The following is a 23,313-nucleotide window of genomic DNA, read 5'->3' on the forward strand; positions in this document are numbered from 1 at the left end:
AGTCACTTTTGCAGGACTTTAATTGGTCGGTGGAATGGACTGGGCAACCCAAATGCAGTGAGCAGCAAGGTCTGTTCACAGATGTGAGGATTTTGGAGCCATTTAGGTTCAGCTTGATGTGTGCAGTGTTGGCCTCTGAAGTGGGTGCAATCAGGGCTGGCTAGCAATACAGGCTTCCTTGAGCTGTTCCCTATTTTGGTACCACTCTCTATTTGGCCGGATCAGTTCTACAACCAGTCGGTCATGTACTGGTCTGATAATATGACTGTGGTTCAGTGCATTTATCAGCAATATGTGAAGTGCAAGATGATTCTAAGGCTTCTAAAGGAAATTGTCATGTCTGAAATTTAATGTGTTGTTTTGAACCAAGCATGTGCCAGGCGTCCTAAACCATGCCGCTGATGCATTGTCCTGTTTCAAGATGCAGGTTTACAGGCTCCATCACCCAAGAGCAGCGGTCCTGGGTGATGGAGCATTACCTTCCCGGACCATCTGTGGAACATTGGTGCCCCAGCTTACCAGACGTTGTGGCAGCAATCTTAGCTCCCAGGACCAGGCGGGCTTACTGAGGGGCATTCCACGCTTACTGCGACTTCTTGGGGCAGGAAGGGGCTGGGTCTTGGTTTACCTTTGCGTCAGTTATGGAATTCCTGGGGGCCATTCGGGGCGAGGGGAGCTCGTGGCTTCCACCAGGCGCCACATAGCTTCAATTTTTTTTTTGCAAATATATTGGGGTACACTGACAAAACCAGGTCCTTCCTGGTTCAGAGGGCCTTGAGGGTATCGGGGCACCTGGAAGGATCTAAGCCAGAAATGAGGCGACCCACTGACTGAGGCAAATGAGCGATGATTACTGGGGGCAGTCTGTAGGTCATGGGAGGAGGTCAGTTTATTTAAGGTGGCATTTACTCTCACCTTCTATGGTGCTTTCTAGGAGGGCGAGTTGGTAGCCAGGAACAAGAAGGACATTGGCAGGCGGTTGCAACTTGCGGACGTCCACTGGTTAAATGGGCACAGGGCCTTGGTGATTAATATCCCCAGGTCCAAGATGGACCAAGCTGGGAACATCTTGCACATGCTGCCAGGTTGAAACTCTGGAGGTGTTCTTGGATGGCAATATTCAGGGGTGTGGGAGGGCCCTTACTGGTCCATGCTGATGGGAACCCTCTAACCAGGTACCAATTTAGTAGAATAATTTGCAGGGCCCAACTGATGACGGCTTTGGACACAATGTTACCCAAGGGGGTCATGGCCCCTGGGGTCATCATACTGCTTCTGGGTGGTAACGATTTGGTGCATTTTGGTCATTGGCGGCTGTTGGAGATGACAATAACTGAACTGGGTATGCTGGCACAGAAGCTCCCGCAAGTGGTGCTGGCAAGGTCACACATTATCCCAAGGTTGGAATGCTAATCTATCTGTAAATAAAGCTGTAGATATTGAGTGTTACTGCGTATGCAAAAGGGGAGATGCTGAGTGTTTTGATTTTAATATTTTGTGATAAAATGCTGCAGGGGTTTATGACCCCTAATACAAAGAATTGAGCAGAGTTTATGTCTCAGGAGGTGAAAGACCAGTGGACGTAGCTGGTCGTAGGTTTGGAGTGGAAGGCTTCAGTGATGCCATGCCTTGCTACTGTACGCCACTGCACTCAATGCCATTGCACTCTACGCCACTGCAGTCTACTTTACGCCACTTTACTCTACACCACTACATTCCATGCCAATGCACTCTACACCACTTTACTCAAAACCAATTCATTCTACACCCATCTACTCGGCATCGCTGTACTTTACGCCACTTTACTTTAGGCCACTCTATTTTATGACACTCGACTCTACTATACGCCACTCTATGACTCTCTACTTCATTAAACTCTACTCCATGCTAATCTACAACATTACTCCACTCTATGCAACTCCTTCCATGCTACTCCATGCCACTTAACTCCACTCTATTTTATGACACACTACACCACTCTATTCCACTCCCCTCTATGACACTCTATACCACTACACTCTCATACACTACTCTACTCTGACAATCTACTCTGCTCTATGCCACTCTACTCCATTCACTCTACTATATGCCACTCTATGACGCTCTACTCCACGCTACGCCATTCTACAACACTACTCAACTCTATGCAACTCCGTCTACGCAACTCCATAGTACTTTACTCCACTCTTGTTTATGACACAATACACCACTCTATTCCACTCCACTATACGCCACTCTCCTCTATAACACTCTATACCATCCACTCTCATACACTACTCTACAACAATCTACTTCGCTCTATGCCACTCTACTCTACAACACTTTACTCCATTCAAAGCAACACTCCCTGCGCCACTCCAATCTACACCACTCCACGACACTCTATGCCACTCTAATCTATGACACTCTATTCCACTCTGACACTCTACTTCCTTCCACACTACAACACTCTTCCCCCTCCACAACACTCTACACCCCTCCACGTCACCCCATGAGACTCGAGTTCACTCGACTCTATGCCACTTTACTTCACGCCACTCCATGCGACTCTCCTTTACTGCACTAACTTTTAGACATGCCGAATAGCAGCCACGCTGGTCTACAACATGGGTAAAGCATATTAGCAAAGCCAATAGCTCTTGCATAGGCGAGACCGATTAGCTTTTGCAATGCTTGTTTTTAAAAAACAAAGAATTCGTTGGGAATTGAAATAAATCACGATTTGTCCAGTTTTATATCAAATTCTGGACTTCAACTCATTTTGCAAAATACAGCGCAGTAAGGGATGAAAATACAGGAGCCATTAAAAACACAAACACGTTTATTCTGCTTCACTTTGCAGTAAGGGGTCAACCCTCACACTGTCAGAACCTTTCAACACCATTGACAGATATGGAGTGTCACTATGCTGAAATCTCAAAGCATAACACTGGCTGATGGCAGTCTATGATATCTGCTTCAGGAAAGGTGCTATGGACTGACCTGCAGGCTGCCACATGGGACTCTCTTTCTTGAATATCGTTTTATGGTTAGGACTAGGGGCTTTACATTTTCAATGCACCTTCAAATGAAGGTTTTATTAAAACTGTACAAGCTTTTGAAATAATAACCCTGAAGGGCCATTGGTGGTCATGGTGAGTGCAATACCCGGTGGCCTTGTGCTGTGCCTGTCGCAACCTTCACTCTATATCTACCATGAACGAAGCCTGGACTCCTTGCCCCAGTCACTTAGGAGGGCCAGGCAGACATTGAAGGCATGATGATCCTTCTCATATCAAGCATCCATCATGCCAGACCCCAAGGAACATGTGTAAGCTCATGCACGCCTGTAGATCTCCTGGTGTGCTGCATGAGTAGACAGGAACATGAGTGTAAAAGGAGTGCAACATCTACCAGAGTGTAAATCTGGTGTACTGAGTGTCAGGCTTTATCTCCAGGCCCTGGGGCACATGGAAACACTGGACAGTATCAGTGCAGGTGCTGTCTTTTCTCCTCACTGTCCCAGGATTTTGGACACTGGGGCTTGCGTAGATTAACAAAGACAGTTCTTGGCTCCGTGACTCTACAGTGGTGCCTGGGGCACTGGCTGAGCAATCAAGGCTTATACTCCGAGAATGATGGCCGCGGATACAGAACAGAGCACATAAGACATCACTCTCAATGAAGATCAGTTCAGGCGTGAGCTCCTGCCCGGAGTACATCTTTAATAGTAAAGCAGCCTAATGCAAAATCTAAAAAGGAAATACAGTAGTGAAAACTGAAAGTGCCTGGTTCTATTTGTTGCTGACATATAACCCAAAACAAGGCTTGCCTTTACCACCAGACAGACAGTCAATGGTGAATTGCGAAATATCCTTCCATGCCAGACAAGTCTGACTATAAAGTGAAAGTGTTGGAGTTTGGCTCTTGCTGCACAGTTTTGGCCCAGAGCTTCGGTTGTCTTCATAGAGGGCCAGTACACACACTGGATGTCGATTTTGGTGCAGGTTACTGTTAGTGTGTCTCTATGTTCACCTGAGCCAAAAGTTCGACTGTGGCTTACCATTGTCAGCTGGTACGAATTGATAGATCCAGGAGGCAGGTAACTCCAAACTGGACATTCATGTGTACTGTGACAATCAATCAATAAGGATTTATAAAGTGCGGCTAAAAACTCGATAGGGTATCCAGGTACCTGCAGGTCCCGGAGGCTTGTTCAAACAGCCAGGTCTTGAGGGCTATTCGGAATTCCGTATATGAGGTGATGATCTGGAGGTGTGTGGGGAGGCGGTTTCAGGTCTTTGCTGCAATGTGGGAGAAGGAGCGTCCTCCACTTCTGCTTTGGTAGATGCAGGTAGTATGGGCAAGTGAAAGGGAGGCCGCGAGTAGCCTTGTCGGCGGTTGGTGGAAGTTCAGGTGGTTGTTAATGTAGCCGAGTCCTTGGTTGTGTAGAGCTTTGTGTGCGTGGGTTAGCATCTCTCCTGGACAGGGAGCTAGTGGAGTTTTGTGTGGTGGGTTGTGATGTGGGTTCGTCGTAGGAGGCAGAAGATGAGTCTGGCTGTGACATTTTATATGGTCTGAAGTCTCTGTGGGAGTTGTGTGGCAATTCCTACGTAGAGGGTGTTGCCGTAGTCCAGTCAGCTGGTGATGAGGGGCAGTGTCACGGCGCGTCTCGTGTGTAGGTGTAGCCACTTGAAGATCTTACGTAGCATGCGCAGAATTAAGAAGCAGACAGAGAAGAAAGGCGTTGATCTGCGATTTCATGGTGTGCTTGTTGTCAGTGATGATTCTGACGTGGTCTGAGGAAGTGGGTGTGGGTCCTAGGTCTGATGGCTACCAGGAGTAGTTCAATGTTTTGCTGCTGTTGACAAAGATTGGTGCTTTAGGGCAGTGCGGCTATGTGAGCACAGGCCTCCATGAAGTGTATGGTTGGGCATGCAGGAGGCACAGCGTGCTCCCATGAGCAATTGTGGAGTGCAGGGTGGGCAGGGAAGGCTTTTGGGCTGAGCAAGGGGCGCAGTCGCACCTGACAGTGACCTGCGAGGCACTGTGTTTAAAAATAACTTATAGGTTTAAAAGCAGGAGCTGCAACAGTTTTCAGGCAACAACACAAATGTTAAGATAACCCTTTAAATAGGGTTCCTGCCGGAGGGAGATCCGAGTTTTGAGTCATCATACAGTAGCGCAGAGGATTAACGTGCCTGCTGCAAAGCATGCGTACCGTGCAGATCACAGAACTGAGTGTGAGTGAACTTGGAGGAGGTGGTTCGGGGCTGAGGGGGTGCAAAAATGTTTCTTGCACTGGGAGCCACCAGCGCTAAAGCCTGCCCCGAGTGTGGACTTGCATAAGACGACGTGAGCGTGCGTGGGATCCACTGTGTTGACGAGCACTGGGCAGTGCGTACCTCGGGCATGCACTGCGCCTGCAGGAATGCACCGGGCGCGTGCATAGCTGCGCCGTCACGCTGGCTCACTGTGGGCGTGCTCAGCGTGCACGGTGCGTGTGTGCGGAAGCCGTGCACTGCGTCGAGCAGGCGCTGACAGGGCGGCGCGGTAATAAAGCCTGATGGGCGGCAGCTGTAGGTAATCAGATGAGACAGGATCCGACATTCATTTTTAATGAAGAGCCCCTAATGGTCCTGTCTCCATTCATGCAATCACCTATTTGTTCCATTACCGGCGGTTTCCTACATCAGCCGAGGCGCTTTCTAAACACAGCGAGAGGGCAAGCGTGCAACTCCTAATGAGCGGGCCTTCGCCAGCACACCTGTCTGCCAGGGGCGCGTGCAACAAAGGACGCGGGCACCTCCGACGCACGAACGCGCACCGTGATCACAGCCATCGCGAGGGCCACAGGCATTAGGACCCCTCCATGGAAAGGCCACTCCAGCAACGGGCATTAATGAGGACAAACTCCAACAACAGCCACTAGGACCCCTTTTAACAGCAGCCATTAGGACCCCTCCTTTAAAGGGCCACTCCAACAACAGCCATTAATGAGGACAAACTCCAGCAACAGCCACTAGGACCCCTTCTAACAGCAGCCATTAGCACCCCTCCATGGAAAGGCCACTCCAACAACAGCCATTAATGAGGACAAACTCCAGCAACAGCCACTAGGACCCCTTCTAATAGCAGCCATTAGCACCCCTCCATGGAAAGACCACTCCATCAACGGCCATTAATGAGGAAAAACTCCAACAAAAGACACTAGGACCCCCTCTAACAGCAGCCATTAGGACCCCTCCTTTAAAGGGCCACTCCAACAACAGCCATTAATGAGGACAAACTCCAGCAACAGCCACTAGGACCCCTTCTAACAGCAGCCATTAGGACGACCTCCAATGATGACCCACTATCTACAACGACAGCCGTTAATGAGGGCAAACTCCAACAACAGCCTTTGGGGCTCACTCCAATAACAACCATTACCGGGGCCAACCACCAACAACAGCCTTTAACAAGGACAAACCCCAACAGCCTTTGTTGCCCACTCTAACAAGAACCAAAAGACCCTCTCCAACGACAGCCATAAGAACCCACCCAAACATCATCCATCAACAAAAAAGCCACTCTAAAAACTTGCATCAACGAGGACTAACTGCAACAACAGCCTTTAATAAGGACCCACTCCAACAACAGACATTTGAGCTCTCTCCAACTAAAGCCACCACTAAGGACCCACTTCAATCAAACCCATTAGGACCGCCTCTACCAACAGCCATCAAGACTGTCTCCAACAACAGCCGTTAGACCCCCTCCAACAACATTCAATAAAGACTCACTCCAACAAAAGGCAAAAATAAGGACCGGCTGTAGCAACAGCCATCATCAAAGCTCCACTCCAACAAAGGCATTAGGGTCCACTCTAACAACAGCCATCAACCAGACCCACTCCAACAACTTCCAAAAATAAGAGCCAACTCCAACAAGGACCCGCTTCAACAACAACCACTAATGAGGACAGACCTCCAGCAAAAGACATCAATGTAGATCTGCTTTAGTGACTCATCAGTGAACACCCACTCCAACCACAGCCATCGATAAGGACCCACTCGAACAGCAGCCATCGATGAGGACCCACTCCAATCACAGGCATTAATGAGGACCAACTCCAATCACAGGCATTAATGAGGACCCACTTCAACAACCACCAATGAAGACAGAAACCAACAAAAGCCATCAATGAGGACAAACTCCAACAACAGCCAAGAAAAATGAAACATCATAAGTCGTTAATGATGACCCACCCTACTAACAATCATCAAGCAGGACCCACTCCAACAAATCATCAGTGATGAACCACTCTAACAAAAGCCACTACAAGGACCAACTCCAACAAAGGACATCAATAATTGCCCAATCCAGCTAAGTACTCTCCTAGATGCTAGTATTATGATTTATTGTTGATTTCTGGAATCTCTTGTAAAACCCCCAACAAAGTTTGTATTAAAAAAAATCACTAATGGCCGAAGTCCAACAATAAGCATTAATGAGAGCCCACTCCAAAAAACCCATTAATGAAGACCCACTCCAACAACCCTTATCAGTGACTGCAGACTCCAGCAATACACATCATTAAAGGTATGTTCGTGAGTGTTCACTCAAGCAAGGCCGGAGAAGATTGCGAGCTCACCCAGAGTACACAGTGCCCACAGTTCTATCAGTGTTCAAGGGATGACTTGCAGGCACTATTTTCAGTCTCTCCTCCACGAAAACGCCATATACCTACTTTAGCTAAATCTAGGCCACGATTGGGAGCAGTGCCATTTTAGAGGTAGAATGCAAACTTAGAAGTATTCTGCAGCATTTGTGGTACTTTGCAGCCCTAATGCTTCTCTGAATCTACTTAGTCTGTATACAAATAGCTAAAACCCAGTTTGTGAAATTCCTTCACAAAATCCTTAAAACATACAGAAACATACGTCCCTCATAAAACTCCAAACAGTGTCATAGTCAGTCCCTCAGTCACAGGCCGACATCATTAACTTAAGGAACGAAAATGAAGGGGAAACAGTGAGAAGAGGTCACAAACACACACATTTACCTGTGGTATAAAATAAGGAAACAAAGAGAGGCAGCTACAGATACACAGCATTGAATGTGGGATAGCAGGGAGAGACTCAAAGACGAGACCTGTGAGGACAGTGAAGTGCAACCTGCACTACAAAACCATGCATACAAAGCATTATGGATTAGGAGGAAGTGATTGGCCTGAAACTCTACACACTAGGCCAACTTGGCTGTTCCAAACAAAATCCTGACAAGACAGGAAAGCATCAAAGTAGAAACGTAAAGTTAGAAAACACAGCCAAGATACAGAGAACATTCGCTCACACGGTTTACACCCAGGCTACTTTAATTTTTTTTTCCTACACAGTTAAATTTAGTTAAACGAAAACACAAGGTCCATCAAGCACAAATGTATCCATTTGCCAGAATCTGGGCAATTTCTTAGAGGTGATTAGGATTCTGAGAGAAGAGATAATAGCAATCTAATTATGTAATTTCCCCTTTTCTGCATTTAACTACCAGTGATTTCCTTTTTCACATTTCAAGAGTGCTTTATTAGATTTCATTTCAACCAGAGCCGGCGGAAAGCTCCTTGAGTTAATTTGTCTAATTCGGACTAATTGTCCGAAGTGGGCTTTGCAGATGTTTGTTGCTGTAGTCCAGATCCTCATTCACACCTCGAGGGCTTGACATTTAGAGCGGTTCAGAGGTCCTTCTCTAGCACACTCCTTCTTCATTACAGATACAGAGACACAGAGGGCAGAAAAACCAGGCCCATCTACTCTGCATGCCTCCAGGCGGCCACAACACCACGGGCTTTACGCAGTCTCCCTTTCGGACTTCTCTTTTCACCTTTACTTACGTCTATATATTTGTCCAAGGGCACTCCTGTTGCAATACGCTTCCGTGCATTTACCACATTTACGGTATGTAGTATTTGTGTAGTGCAAACTTGGATGAACACAGCAGAGCGCTGTACAAGGCCATAGGCAAAGATAGAGGAAATGAGTGATTGGAGCAATAGCTGGGATCAGAGAGTGAAGATGGACTGTTAAAGAGGTCTGACTTCAGCTTCAGGGGCGCTGGCACCCTTTAAAAGTGGTGAGGTGAGTGAAGTGCTCCATCACTTCACAAAAATCAAAATAAAACACCGTCTCCCTCCAAAACCCCACAGTAAAACACCCTCCCTCCAAAAGCCCAGAATAAAATACCCACTCCCTCCAAAAGCCCAAAATAAAACAACCCCACCCTCCAAAAGACGAAAAAACGAACTACAATAACATTTTAAAGAAATGGTACATACACAAGGTTGCACGTCCACCTCCGTGTTCCACTTCTGAACATGCAGTCCGCTGTGGAAGTTGTGCTCCCCTAACCAATCCAGATGCTGCTCTCATTCTATAAACCAGTATGAGAGAACCAACTGGATTGGATGGAGCTGTCTGGATGCTCTGTCAGCCCCTGGAAGCCTGTGCTTGGTGTCCACACATCTCGGTGGAGAGCTTCAAAGTGCGCATGTCACTCTGGACAGTGCAAGACTGCTGGCCAAAGTGACATGCGCAGTTTGAAGTGTCTGGCCAGTCACTGCTTCAGTCCTCCATGCTGCCATTCGATAGCAGAGGACACGCCCGCATGTCTCTGGACTCGGGGTAGGCTGGCTGCTGCACTGCATACATCAGTAAAGAATAAAAAGGCAGTGGGGGGGCTCCATTCATGACAGATCTGTACACGATGCAGCAGGTTTGACAGATGGTGCAGGCCTGCAAAGGGAGCAAGCGGAGTCCCATCAGTATGAGGGTGATATTTATTGAGGCTATTGATGAGGCATGCTGCAGAATGTAAGATGACTTAAAGAGGGGAGTAGGCACTGTGCCATCTGGGAGGCCAAGCAGCAGGTTATTGCTATTATCTATATTTAAGAGTTTAAGGGCTTGAACGGCAGTCCTCAAATTACATTCTAGAAGGAATGGCTTCACTTTATTTCAGAAACCTGGGACTAATCCGCCTTCATTTGCTTGGCAATGTGTTCCTTGTGAGTAAGGTGGATGTCCAAGGTGAATTAAAGGTATATGGCATTGGTAGAAAGTTGGGGATGAATTAGTCCAAATATTTGGATCCCTAACAGGCAGGGTTTCGCCCTGCCCATTCCACCGAAGCTGTCATTCTTGCTGTGTTGGATACTCTTCGGGATCATATCGATAAAGGGGCTCCCCGGGCTTTGGTACTGCTGGATCTCTCTGCCGCTTTTGACACGGGCCGACCGTTTCAAACTCGCTGGCATTGAAGGCATCGCTGCTTGTTGGTTCACCTCTTTCCTTGATGATCGCCTTCAGGCCGTTCGACAAGGAAACTTTCTTGCTCCTTCGCGTAAAATCAACTGCGGAGTCCCACAGGGTTCGGCGCTCTCCCCACATTTGTTTAATATCTATATGGCTCCACTGTTTCGCTCCCTGAGAGAAAGAATGGTGAAAGTTTTTAATTATGTAGAGGACCTACAGCTGTTCTTTAAAATCGACGGATCTCATAGCTCAGTTGCGGACTTCCAAGCCACAATGCTGTTCATACAACAGTGGATGGACTGTAACCATCTTAAACTAAATCCAGGAAAAACAGAAATGGTCTTGATCGGAGATAGCCATAAGCTCTGGGGCCCTCAATATTGGCCAGCAGAGCTAGGCTCGCCTCCCTCACCGTCCTTTTCGGCCAAGACCTTGGGAGTCTCTCTCAATAACGAGCTCACGCTAAAATCTCAAGTGGGCGCGGTTGTCTCCAAATCTTTTTTCCAGCTACGTAAGATCAGGAAAATTCATTGCTTCTTTACCCATGATGCCTTGATTCAAATTATAGTGGCAACTGTCCTGCCCCACCTAGACTATGCCAATTCGGTATAACTGGGCATGCCACTATATCTGTTTAAATGACTGCAACTGGTCCAAAACAATGCAGCTCGGCTGGTCTATCGACAGCCACATTGGCATTCAGCTACATCCCTGCTAAAGAAATTGCATTGGCTTCCCATCATCCAGCGATGTGCCTTTAAGACAGGATGTCTTGTCTTTAAGGTTCTGCATGGCAGTAGCCCTGCATTTATCAATAAGCTGATATCTAGACATACCCCCGTCCTTGAACTCCGTTCTGCCCACCTTTCACTCCTTACGATCCCGAGATTTAACCGAGTTTGTCAAGGAGGTTGCTGATTTGCAGTCCTCGCTCCCAAACTCTGGAACTCTTTTCCACTGGAAATCCGATCGAACACTGACCTTTTGCAATTCAGGAAATCTCTTAAGACCTGGTTATTCCAGCAAGCATACAACCGAATCAACTCTGGATAGCTAGTGAGCCTATCAGCGCCATGAAGCCTAACGGCGTACATGCGCGTTTATAAATTACCACTAACATTAACATTAACATTAGTCCATGTTCAGGTCATTGGGCCCGGTGTGTACTTGTTGCTCTTCACAAAAGTAAGAATTCTGTTTTGGCAGGGCTGATAATAATGCACACTGTAATATGATTGCCTACTCTAGTGTTCTGAAAGCCCCGATGAGACATTCCCACCTACATTCATCCATCCTTCACTGTGAAGATCCTGGTATAAACTTCTGTTGCAGAACTAACCCCAAACCCTGTCAACACAAAATGAACTCCACCACCCGCTCATCTGGGCAGACACTGCCAGCAAGGGCAGCGAGTGGAAAACACTAGTTTGCTGAGCTCCAGGTAAGTGGTGGACATCCAGGCCTGGATGAGGTGCAGGCTGTGTTGAGGTGCTGGATGTCTGGAGCTAGCAAGACTTTCAAGTAGAGTTGTTGGTTGTCAGTGTGCTGGTAAATTTTGATCCACCTTGTGAGTGAGCAGAATGCCAAGGGGATCCAAAGGCGGAAGATGGCAGTAGACAAGATGGCACCTTATGATAATCTGCTGGTGATAGGTATCCTCTGGTACTTAGATCCGCCATGTGAATGAACTAGAATCAGTTGGAATCAGTAAGAGAATCAGTGAAGGGCATTGCAAAGGAATCCTATTCAAGACTTCACAGTGCAGATGTAGCTGGGATGATTGATGGTGTTTAAGGCAGCTGAAGGGTCCAGCAATATCTGAAGGCAGGAGTCATCTTTGTCTGTGGTCAGATGGTCTATGATTGTAATAAAGCTATGCCCATGCTGCGGTGTGCTCTGAAGCCAGACTGGTAGTCACGCAGCAGTTGGTTTGCTAATTGTGTTTGCCACTGATGTGAGCTTGGAGCTGCCTTCTGTCACAATCCCTTCTGCTAACTCCACACATCGCCCAGAATAGGTTTATCATCTCTTCTGTATCTGTACCCCATAGTATTTTCTATTTTTCTCTCTCCTCTATGTCCCTCCTCTAATAGCTATTTTTTTAATACAGTGCCTCATATACTTCTTCTGTATCTAACCACTGTATCTAACAAGTGTTACTATTACTCTTCTGCTGTAAAGAATGCCACTATATTTGTAATTGCAAACACAACAATGATGGACAGAATGTGGATCAATGTCACACATTCACCCCAGTCAAAAGATCTGGGCCCAATGATGGACAGAATGTGGATCAATGTCACACATTCACCCCAGTCAAAAGATCTGGGGTGATCGCCATTGTCTAACCCAGGGTGGTGTGGAGTGGAAAAACGATGGATTTGGGCCCAGATCTTTGGACTGGGGTGAATGTGTGACATTGATCCACATTCTGTCCATCATTGTTGTGTTTGCAGTTACCGCTCTAAGTGTACTGGGGATGCTCAGACGTGAGTCCCAGGCACTCCACACCACTGGAATCAAGCTAGACGGGCTGATGAGAGGTGTTACCTCGAAACCGGGCCGGTCCTCGGATGCTTGTTTCCGTTCTGGGAAGGACATGGCTTTTGTAGTTCGGACTGGACTGTTCCCATGGGGCACAGGGTCAGCGCTGATTTGCATATCGCCATTGTCTAACCCAGGGTGGTGTGGAGTGGAAAAACGATGGATTTGGGCCCAGATCTTTGGACTGGGGTGAATGTGTGACATTGATCCACATTCTGTCCATCATTGTTGTGTTTGCAGTTACCGCTCTAAGTGTACTGGGGATGCTCAGACGTGAGTCCCAGGCACTCCACACCACTGGAATCAAGCTAGCCGGGCTGATGAGAGGTGTTACCTCGAAACCGGGCCGGTCCTCGGATGCTTGTTTCCGTTCTGGGAAGGACATGGCTTCTGTAGTTCGGACTGGACTGTTCCCATGGGGCACAGGGTCAGCGCTGATTTGCATATCGCCATTGTCTAACCCAGGGTGGTGTGGAGTGGAAAAACGATGGATTTGGGCCCAGATCTTTGGACTGGGGTGAATGTGTGACATTGATCCACATTCTGTCCATCATTGTTGTGTTTGCACTATATTTGTAATAGCCAAGCGGTAAATAACGATTCCCATTTATTCTCCTGTCTCCTCATTGAAGAATGTATATGCCTGTTACATCTAAGTACATTCTATCCATTTTTCGCTCTCTTATTAAATAAAAAATTGTAAATTGATACTTGTATAGCGCACTACTCACCCGCAAGGGTCTCAAGGCGCTTGTACGAATACCGCTGTGGAACCCATCCTGGCTTTCCCTGTGAGGTGTCCACTCCTGGGCACCCCCAAGGTGGAGGCCAGGCATCCTTAGCGTTGTGGGGGCTGTTGTGGAGATTAAGCAAGCTATTGCCCAGAGTTGCAGAGTGGGACTCCATGATTGGAATAGGCACCGAGGCGAGAATTATCAGGTCCGTGGAATTTTTGAGCCCAAGACCCGCCGAGGCGGGGAATTGAACCCTGGTCCCGGGCTTGACCTCTGCATCAGGGTCTGCCGCTCTAACCATTGAGCCACACTTCTCCACTCTTCCCTTTCATCTTCAATCATTACCTTTGCCTCCTGCCCATTCTTTAATTTTCCCATTGCTACTATAACGTTTCCACTACCTCTCACTTATTTTCTTTCCAACTCTCTCCTGTTCACTAATTTGTAATCTCGTGTGTGGTTCTCAATTTTCGATTTCCTCCTTCCATTGCTACCCCTTTCCTCTTTTCCATTTTCTCGTTTACACCCTCTTTTTCCTTTCCTACTTCAATGTTCCCTCCTTTCCACTTTCCTTTCCCCATTTGCTGTCTCCTGTTCCCTTCTTTCCACTCACCTTTCTCCCTTCCCTGTATCCCTTGTATGATTCAAGAGTATTAAAACTTAGCTTATCAAACCCTCTCTAATTAAAAGTCTCTATTAAATCTCCCTTCTCTTCCCAACACTTCATTTATATTTCCGAGGTATTTCAGTGTGCCCTCCTCCCCCCCCCTACTTCGTATACAATACATAAGTAATATATTTAACTGCCTCGCCTGTATTTACACTCCATGTTCTTCTACGCGTGCTCCTGGTCTATGACAAAGGGCCCGCTATGTACTCCTTTTTTTCTACTCGTTTTATCCTATTTACACTCCTGTTCTACTTTAATGGTACTTCTGGAGCAATAAAACATCTCTACCACATCTTGCCTTTCTTTCCTCTACTTAACACATACTCCTGATATATTTCAATGTCTCTGTCACAGAACCACCTGCACTAATGTAAAGCACATAAGATATTAATATGTCTCCTTGGTATGTCCTTCCCTCTATTTTCTTTCAGACTACCCAGAGGTCTCAATACAGACCCACAAAAAAAGCTGCAGTCCTATGAAATGCCATTCCAAGAACAGCAGCTATGCTTGGAAATACTGGTGCTAGGCTACAGGGCAGAGCAGTTTTTAGGCCGAGCCTGGGCAGCGCATGTGCTGCTCTGCGAGCCATGCTGTTTTGAAGTATGTACTTGAAGTCCTGCCCACTCTCTGTCCATATTTGTCATAGGCCTGTGGCAATGTCCTTCGTAAATACTGGCTTCTGATTCGTTATAAGGCTTGTTAGTCCCTCCTTAGTGCTGCCTTGTCTTCATTTGTAACCTTCCATGAGGACTGGCCCTTTTACTACAGTTGTTACACGGTACGTCTTCTTTAGTCTCTGAGCACTATTTTCTTTAATGAGTTTCTCTCACTGCAGGAGGGTCTCTCGTGCGCAGATGTAACCACTGGCTGGTTTATTTAACTCGTAGCAAACGTGGAGCTCTTCAGGGGCCATAGCAGACAGAAGGGGGTAACTCAGCGATGCCTACAAGCATTTGGAATGCAATAGGTCTCGCATTTGCGAGAGTTTAAGCTACTGGCATTGTAAATGACAATGCCTTTCATTTATGTTTTAAAAACCAAAACATAAATAAAAGGCATTGTCATGTATAATGCCAATAGCTCAAAATTGCATAAATGCAAGACCTATTGCATTGTAGATGGTTGTTAAGATGATACTCTTTACTCTGTTCTGGGTGCTGGGGACTATGCCTGCGAAGGACTTCCCAATTAAATCTGTGGTGTGCTAGTTAAAGCCTACTATAAAGGGGGTGGTGTGAAGGTTGGAAATGAATACAATATATCACAGTCGATAAAGACGATTGTCAAGTCATATTTATTCACTTTTATAAAGAAACAGCACTTTATGCAAGTTTCCTAGTTATCACCCCATAAGAGCTGACACCTACATGGGAACGAACTGTGTCCACATTAGACAATGGACCAATGTTATCTTGTGGGTGTTGCGGCACAATGGATAGCTCGGTACGTGTCCAAGGTGATAACGTTTCTTATACTGTAAGAACTTTATAGACATACAAATGTCATGCTCCACAGCTTATTTGTCTGGATTACCACACTTCATTAGTCGGACTCCCAGTACAGCTGGGGGTTCCGTTGCCACGGTTGTCCTCAAGTGATGGGTTTCACCATTGGAGAAGACATTTTAAGCATTAAACGCCATTTGGACTTTTGTTGGTCTTGTGTGGTTGGGTTTGATTAATCTGAGGGTTGTTGGTAGTGACAGTAGAGAGTAGTAGAACAAGGGGTTAGCGTTGCTTTACACCAGACCGGTGTGTGAGGATGGTGACAGACAAGGTTGTGGGTGGTCAGTGAACCTGCATGGTATGGGCAGTCTCAAGTGTGGGGTTGTGGGAAGGGTAAGGATGTTTATGAAATAGAGAGAGAAAGAGAAGGTGAGAGCGTGAAGATAGAGGTTGAAGAGCAACAGAGACGAACGAGAGAGAGTAGACTGACAGAAGAGGATAGACAGGAGAAGGAAGAAAAGGGGAGAAAAAGAGCGAGAGAGAGCACTTTTTGCCAGTGAATCTATCTGCTATTTGTGCTTCTCGTAGAGGTGGTCCTAAGTGTTCGGTGCTCTGTAAATTTTCCTCCAACATGTGGATTAGTGTACTTGTGGGTCTCCCTACTGTGACCTGTCTTCAGGGCTGCGCACAGGTTGTTGGTGAATTTTTTGGGGTCTGCATCGTAAAATGAGGGTACTCGGAAGGACTGTTACGGTGTTGAAGTTGTTCTGCGGTCTATCCAGTGGCCAGGGCATCTGTGCAATAGGTTGCTCCAGCTGTGATGCATTTTCTGTTTTCGTGCAAGTACTGAAGCACATCAGCACACGGTAAAGATACATACAGGGAGCATTCCTAATGGTCTCCGCGACATCAAATGGAGTCAATCTGAGAGGATTAGGACATTGGATAAAGCTTTCATTTGCGATTGGGTGCAAACTTTAACAACGCCAGACCAAGGGGAGTCTGTCTGTCCACGGTTCTAAAGGACCGTCTTACTTTAATGTTCCAAAGCTTCAATAAGATACACCTCATTGTAAAAATAATTGCGACTTTATACAATGCCTCGTGACTCATAGCCAAGATAAATTGCCTCCGAAGAAAAGGCTATTTTTCAACAAAGCTAGGATACTGTAAAGAGATGTATATTGAAGTAACAAAGGGAGAAGGAGACCTAGACATCTCTGAAATATGACTCCCAAATAGCACAGCTGTTATACTGGGCAGAATCGACATGTCTTCGTCACCAGAATCACTGGATTCTTTCCACAGAGATGAAGCAAGCTCTGTTATATGTTTTTTTAGAGTTCTGGTACCCTGACATATAACACAAAGAGTGAGGAAGACATGAACAAAGGTGGGGGAGGGGTGAAAGGAATGTGGGAGGGAATGAAGAATGGGGGCTAAGAAGAGAAGATAGAACTCAGCCTCAAAATCCTTGATGACAGAAGCTATTGCCACCCCCGGCAGGGTCTACGCAAGCACTGCCCACGCCCTTGTTCTCCTAACAGCAACTGGTAGCAGTCACAAGGTGGGAACAGACCTTGCTCAGTCCTTTCAGACTGAAAAGTGGACACCTGGTGAAGCGAGAGCACCAGTGCCATTCCCAAAGCTGGTCGTTAGCGGCTCGAAGTTAAGGCATCAGGGGTAGGAGAAGCTTGGGTCCTGGGAACAGGATCCCGATGCAAGGGATGTCCTGGAGTATTCCTGACCAGTTTCTGACAGCGACCTCTGATATTAATTAAAACGTTTATACATTTCAAAAACTTTCACCTTCCTCGGATAGCACTCATTTCCATCACAGTCAATGGACAATATCTCCCTCTTCTACTACAAAGACCAAAGCCTACCTCTGGAGTGTACCCAAGCGTTAGCTTAAATCTGAACTCAGCCTGCCTCTCCTGCCCCAGTTGTTTCCCAGTTATTAGGTGTCAGAGTGACTCTCATGTGAGTGACCGCCAGAGCTAGTATTCAGATCCGTGTGAATCCAGAGGAGAGAAGACCTTGGACCCAGCACAACGCAGAGAGGTCATTCTCAAGAGACCATGGAGCCTTCTAATGCCTTTTAGAGCTGTCGGTCCATAGCCACAATAATGATGTGTGAAAGATGTTAGCATGAAGTGAGAGCCAGGGCAAGGAAGTGTATACCCCTTCACCATCCAGTGAATCAAAATGACCACTAATGTCAAAAACGAGTGCTCTCAAACTCCCGAGTAAATAAATATTCAGGACTCTAAGGAAGAGCTTAGTCTGTTTTGATTATGCTCTACTGCTTTCCCCTTGGTAACACATATGTATCCTAGCGCCAGGTTGCCCGTAGGATTACAGTGCGCTTTATAAATGTGCCTTCAATACAATACAATACAATACACTCATCTCCATAAATATGGGCTCAGCTCCGCCCTGTATAGTTCGTATAAACTCTTGCTGCAAACTGCTTCTACCCTAAAACTGACAGTAGTCTTTCCACTAAGAGCCATGTGAGCATGCTCGCTAAGGAAAAACGGGGCTCTTTGGGTATCCATAGAACCAGCCTCTCTTAGGGCTCCGATGCGCGGCACCTGCGCCATTCCACCAACCACAAGCGGTACAAAAGGGGGTGGTGATGGACAGAGCATCAGAACCAAGCAAACACTCACACCCAGTCAAAAGATCTGGGTTTGATCCATCAACGTTCTTTAGCCCACTCTGCCACCCCAGTTCAGACATGGCTATTTGCAAATCAGTCTGACCCTGTGCCTCATGGGAACAGTCCAGCCCGAACTGCCAAGCCATGCCTTCCCTGGACCGGAAACAAGCTTCCGAGGACCGGTTTCTGGCATTCCAGCCGTCTTCAGCCCGGGCTTGCTTGAATCCAGTGGCAAAGTGAGCAAGGGACTCACGTCTGAGCATACCCTGCCACACTTATGGCAGCCAAAAGCGGTACAAAAGGGGGTGGTGATGGACAGAGCATCAGAACCAATCAAACACTCACACCCAGTCAAAAGATCTGGGTTTGATCCATCACCGTTCTTTAGCCCACTCTGCCACCCCAGTTCAGACATGGCTATATGCAAATCAGTCTGACCCTGTGCCTCATGGGAACAGTCCAGCCCGAACTGCCAAGCCATGCCTTCCCTGGACCGGAAACAAGCTTCCGAGGACCGATTTCTGGCATTCCAGCCGTCCTCAGCCCGGCTTGCTTGAATCCAGTGGCAAAGTGAGCAAGGGACTCACGTCTGAGCATACCCTGCCACACTTATGGCGGCCAAAAGCGGTACAAAAGGGGGTGGTGATGGACAGAGCATCAGAACCAATCAAACACTCACACCCAGTCAAAAGATCTGTGTTTGATCCATCACCGTTCTTTAGCCCACTCTGCCACCCCAGTTCAGACATGGCTATATGTAAATCAGTCTGACCCTGTGCCTCATGGGAACAGTCCAGCCCGAACTGCCAAGCCATGCCTTCCCTGGACCGGAAACAAGCTTCCGAGGACCGATTTCTGGCATTCCAGCCGTCTTCAGCCCGGCTTGCTTGAATCCAGTGGCAAAGTGAGCAAGGGACTCACGTCTGAGCATACCCTGCCACACTTATGGCGGCCAAAAGCGGTACAAAAGGGGGTGGTGATGGACAGAGCATCAGAACCAATCAAACACTCACACCCAGTCAAAAGATCTGGGTTTGATCCATCACCGTTCTTTAGCCCACTCTGCCACCCCAGTTCAGACATGGCTATATGCAAATCAGTCTGACCCTGTGCCTCATGGGAACAGTCCAGCCCGAACTGCCAAGCCATGCCTTCCCTGGACACGTAGGCTCATGCTGAGAGCGAATGGGTTGCTCTCAGCCACTTGTCCAGGCATGCTGCCATGTTAGCAGGATGTAAACAGGAACAACTGTATGGCTTTTCAAGCTACCGTCCTTGGACCCCAACTCTTCTTGCTGACCGCTGGTTTGTGGATGCAGCTCAGGCTGCTTCATCTTGCTCTGTCAAAGTGCAGCAGCACAAACTTGCTTCCAATCTTCTCACTACAGAGGCGCCAGACCTACACACACACACCTTCATCATCAATCCGGGGGCTTGCGTCACCCTCTATGTGAAATTGGGCTGTGTACCCAAAGGCCTACCGCTGGAGGGTAAAAGTGCCAAAGCAGGGGTAAAATGATCAAGGGCAGTCTTTGCTTGGGTCCTACAATGACACCATATATAGTTCGCTATTGCCTAATCTATTTCTTCCATGTACAACTGTAATGCTCAGGGGTGTCTGCCATACCCTACTAAGTAATGTTAGTTCGCATCCTTGTACATTGTTATTAGTTCATTATGTTATGCTCTGTTACCCCCTCTGCAATGTTCCCTTTACTTTTTTCTTCCCTTCCTTTATGTGAAGCGCTCCGACACCCTTTGGGGTTCACGCTATACAAAACTTTTTAAATAAATAAATGTATAAAGAATTAATCCGTTTTCCAGCATATTTCTGTGTAGGATTGTTATTTGCAACAAATAATCCTGCACACTGTAATATGATTGCCTACTCCAGTGTTCTGAAAGCCCCGGTGAGACGTTCCCACCTACATTCATCTATGCTTCACGATGAAGATCCTGCTGTTTATTTTATTTATTTATTTAAACTTATAAGGCGCACGGCTACCCGCAATGGGTTTCCCCATCTGTTGCAGAACTAACCCCAAACCCTGTCCACACAAAATGAACTGCACCAACCGCTCATCTGGGCAGACACTGTCAGCAAGGGCAGCGAGTGGGAAACACTAGTTCGCATAGCAAGGGCCATCGAAATGCTACCTGCATAGGAGGGCTAGTCTTGGGGTCCTGTGGCCCCAAGTTTGTGACTGGGCCATGTCCTTAGGGGATACCTTTGTTTAACACTTGTGCCCAAGGCCCAAAATGCTATTGTATTCCAACTGGAAAACCAAGGTACTATCATTCTACAGTGAGTCCCCCTCAATAGAGATTGAGGGAAGTGAAGGCTCGCTTCAGAAAACAGGGGGAGTTCGAATCTCAGTATGGGGGTGAATGTTTTGCCATTGTGCAACATTCCGTCCATCATCTTGTGTGTTTTGCTGTTCACCCTATGTGGGAAGGGTATGCCCAGACGTGGGTCCCGTTCTCACTAAGCCACTGGAGTCAAGCTATCCTGGCTGAAGACGGCTGAGAGCCAGAAACCGGTCATAGGATGCTTGATTCCGGTCCAGGGAAGACATGGCTTGGCAGTTCGGGCTGGACTGTTCACATGAGGCACAGGGTCAAGACTGGTTTGCATATGGCCATGTCTGAACTGGGGTGGCTTGATGAGCAAAATAACGATGGATTAAACCCAGATCTGTGTCTGGGGGTGAATGTTTTGCCATTGTGCAACATTCCGGCCATTATCTTGTGTGTTTTGCAAATCTCAGTATGAGACAGTGGACAGCAGTCAATAAAATAAATATGCAGTGAGCGCCCTAACTTCAAAGCAGATTCAGATTTTTCTTTACAGGTAGGTTAAAAGAGCAGTTTAAAGGAAGGCATGCACAAACTATGAAAAGGGACTGAGACAGGAACCCAAATATTATTATAGAACTGATGTTATATTATTTTCTCTAGCATTGACCCAAAACCCAAGCTGATCATAATCAGCTGCAATCGGCGAAAGCTATAAGGAAGGCCAAAAAGGGTTGCATAGGCAGCGACTGACAAATTTTAGCGAGGATCAGATAATAGAAAGAGAAGAAGGTGGAAAACCAACCGAAGGACAATACAGTTTAAATGAGAAAAAATAGGGAGCAAAAGAGAGGTACTGAGGCAAAGTAAGTAAGAAAAAAAGGAAAAAGTATAAAGAATAGAAATACAGCAACTTGAGCAGAGAATAAGATGGCGGAGAAGGAAACAAAAGTAATTATAACCATGCAAAGGTGGGCAAACCAATTATGTTCTCGAGCCTGCTCAGTTCGAAGTTCCCTTGGACCGTGGAGACCAAAAGGAGCCGAGCTTTAATGTGGCTATTGCCTGCCACACACACACACTCTACAATTAAGTGCCAAGAATTAATAACAAAATGTGAACCTTTGGTATTAAAAAGGAGGGAAAGAGGTAGTAATCCAATGAGTGAATTGTATATGTGAAACCTGGGAAAACCACCTTCTCTGCATGACCAAATTGTGTGATCCTAGGCAAACATTTTATTTTACAGAGTCTCCTTCTTCGTTATCAGATATGAGAGCAACTTCCAATATGGAAGTTCAGGGTGTGCGCTGTACAAAAATGTTTACATTTTAAAGAGACCCATATTTTCACAAGACGTTTGCGTCGTGATTTAGATCCCAACTATTTTCAGGGGGGTCAGTTTGTGCAAGGGCACTTGAAGCCCAACCAGATCCTTGGGTCGACTCTGCCTTGGCTCCCCCTGTTCATTTGTTGGTTCACCCACCTTCAAAACCAAACTAGAACGAAATGGAACAGTAAGGAGAACTTTATGGAGTAATAGCAGTCAGCAGTGCTTTATTTGAGCCAGTGGTTTCGGGGAGCAACACCAGCACTTTATTCTCAACAATGGCACCACAGCCTGTCCACCATATGATGGCGCTATCTCTCTAATTTTCAGATGAGCACAAAAACTGTGTTTAATACTTCAATATACATTAAAAGTGAATAATACCTACTCTCCACGCCATTTTGGTGCTTCAGGTGGCCTTGCAGGAGTGCAGTGGTTAGTAGTTATGTTGGTACTGTCGTTGGCAGTGCTGGTAGGGGCAATGGGTGGTGCAAACTGTGGTGGCCTCAGCGAGAAAGCCTCTGGCACTTTTTTTTTATATAAAACAAAGTCAGGCTTGTGTTGTAAGGAAGGCCTTACATTTAAGTGGAATGTACCGGCAAGCAAGGTCTCGATGTGAGCAGAATTTAGGTGGAGGGACAGAGGGACAGAGAGGGAGAGAGGGAGAGATGGAGTGGGGGAGAGAGACAGAGAGAGTGGGGGAGAGAGACAGAGAGAGAGGGGGGAGAGAGACAGAGAGGGAGGGGGGGAGAGAGAGAGGGGGAGAGAGAGAGAGGGGGAGAAAGAGAGAGAGAGAGAGAGAGAGAGAGAGAGAGAGAGAGAGAGAGGGAGGGAGAGAGAGAGAGAGGGAGAGAGAGAGAGGGGGGGGGGAGAGAGAGAGAGAGAGAGACGCGCGCTAGCGTTCCAGAGTGAACTCTGAAGAAAGACCTATGGAGGGTGGGGGCAGAGCGCGAGGCTATAAATAGCGGCGCGCGTTCGCTACAAACACTCAGCTCGGCTGTAATTGAGCCTTTCAGAAACTGCTTAAAATTTAATACAGCCCTAATTCAGATTTAGGGGCGCCTGCCTGCTAATGGGGTGACTATGCTCTCGTGTTTTAACCTGAACGCATCTATCTGCTGTTTAACTCGTCCGGCCCCATCTCTAAGTGGATGCGGCCTAGCCCAACGCATTAACAGTGACCGCAGGTGTCTGGGAAGAGCCCGGGCACGCTGCCCGGAAGTAGTGTATTAATCTCACGTAGGAGTCTTTTTCCGTCTCTTCCCTCACCACTCCAACACACACAGAGACCTCTCCCTCAACACACGCACAACACACACAGAGACCTGTCCCTCAACACACGTACAGCGCAGCACA

General features: G+C 47.1%; 1 protein-coding gene across 4 annotated transcripts in view; it reads right to left on the reverse strand.

Annotated features, from left to right (window-relative positions):
• The window catches only part of DPH1 (diphthamide biosynthesis 1), a 1,923,189-nt gene that overhangs the window by 360,922 nt on the left and 1,538,954 nt on the right, over nt 1-23,313 (reverse strand). The gene's annotated exons all lie outside the window — the stretch shown is intronic.

This window comes from Lissotriton helveticus, chromosome 3_1, assembly GCF_964261635.1.
Source record: "Lissotriton helveticus chromosome 3_1, aLisHel1.1, whole genome shotgun sequence".
NCBI classification, from domain to species: domain Eukaryota; kingdom Metazoa; phylum Chordata; class Amphibia; order Caudata; family Salamandridae; genus Lissotriton; species Lissotriton helveticus.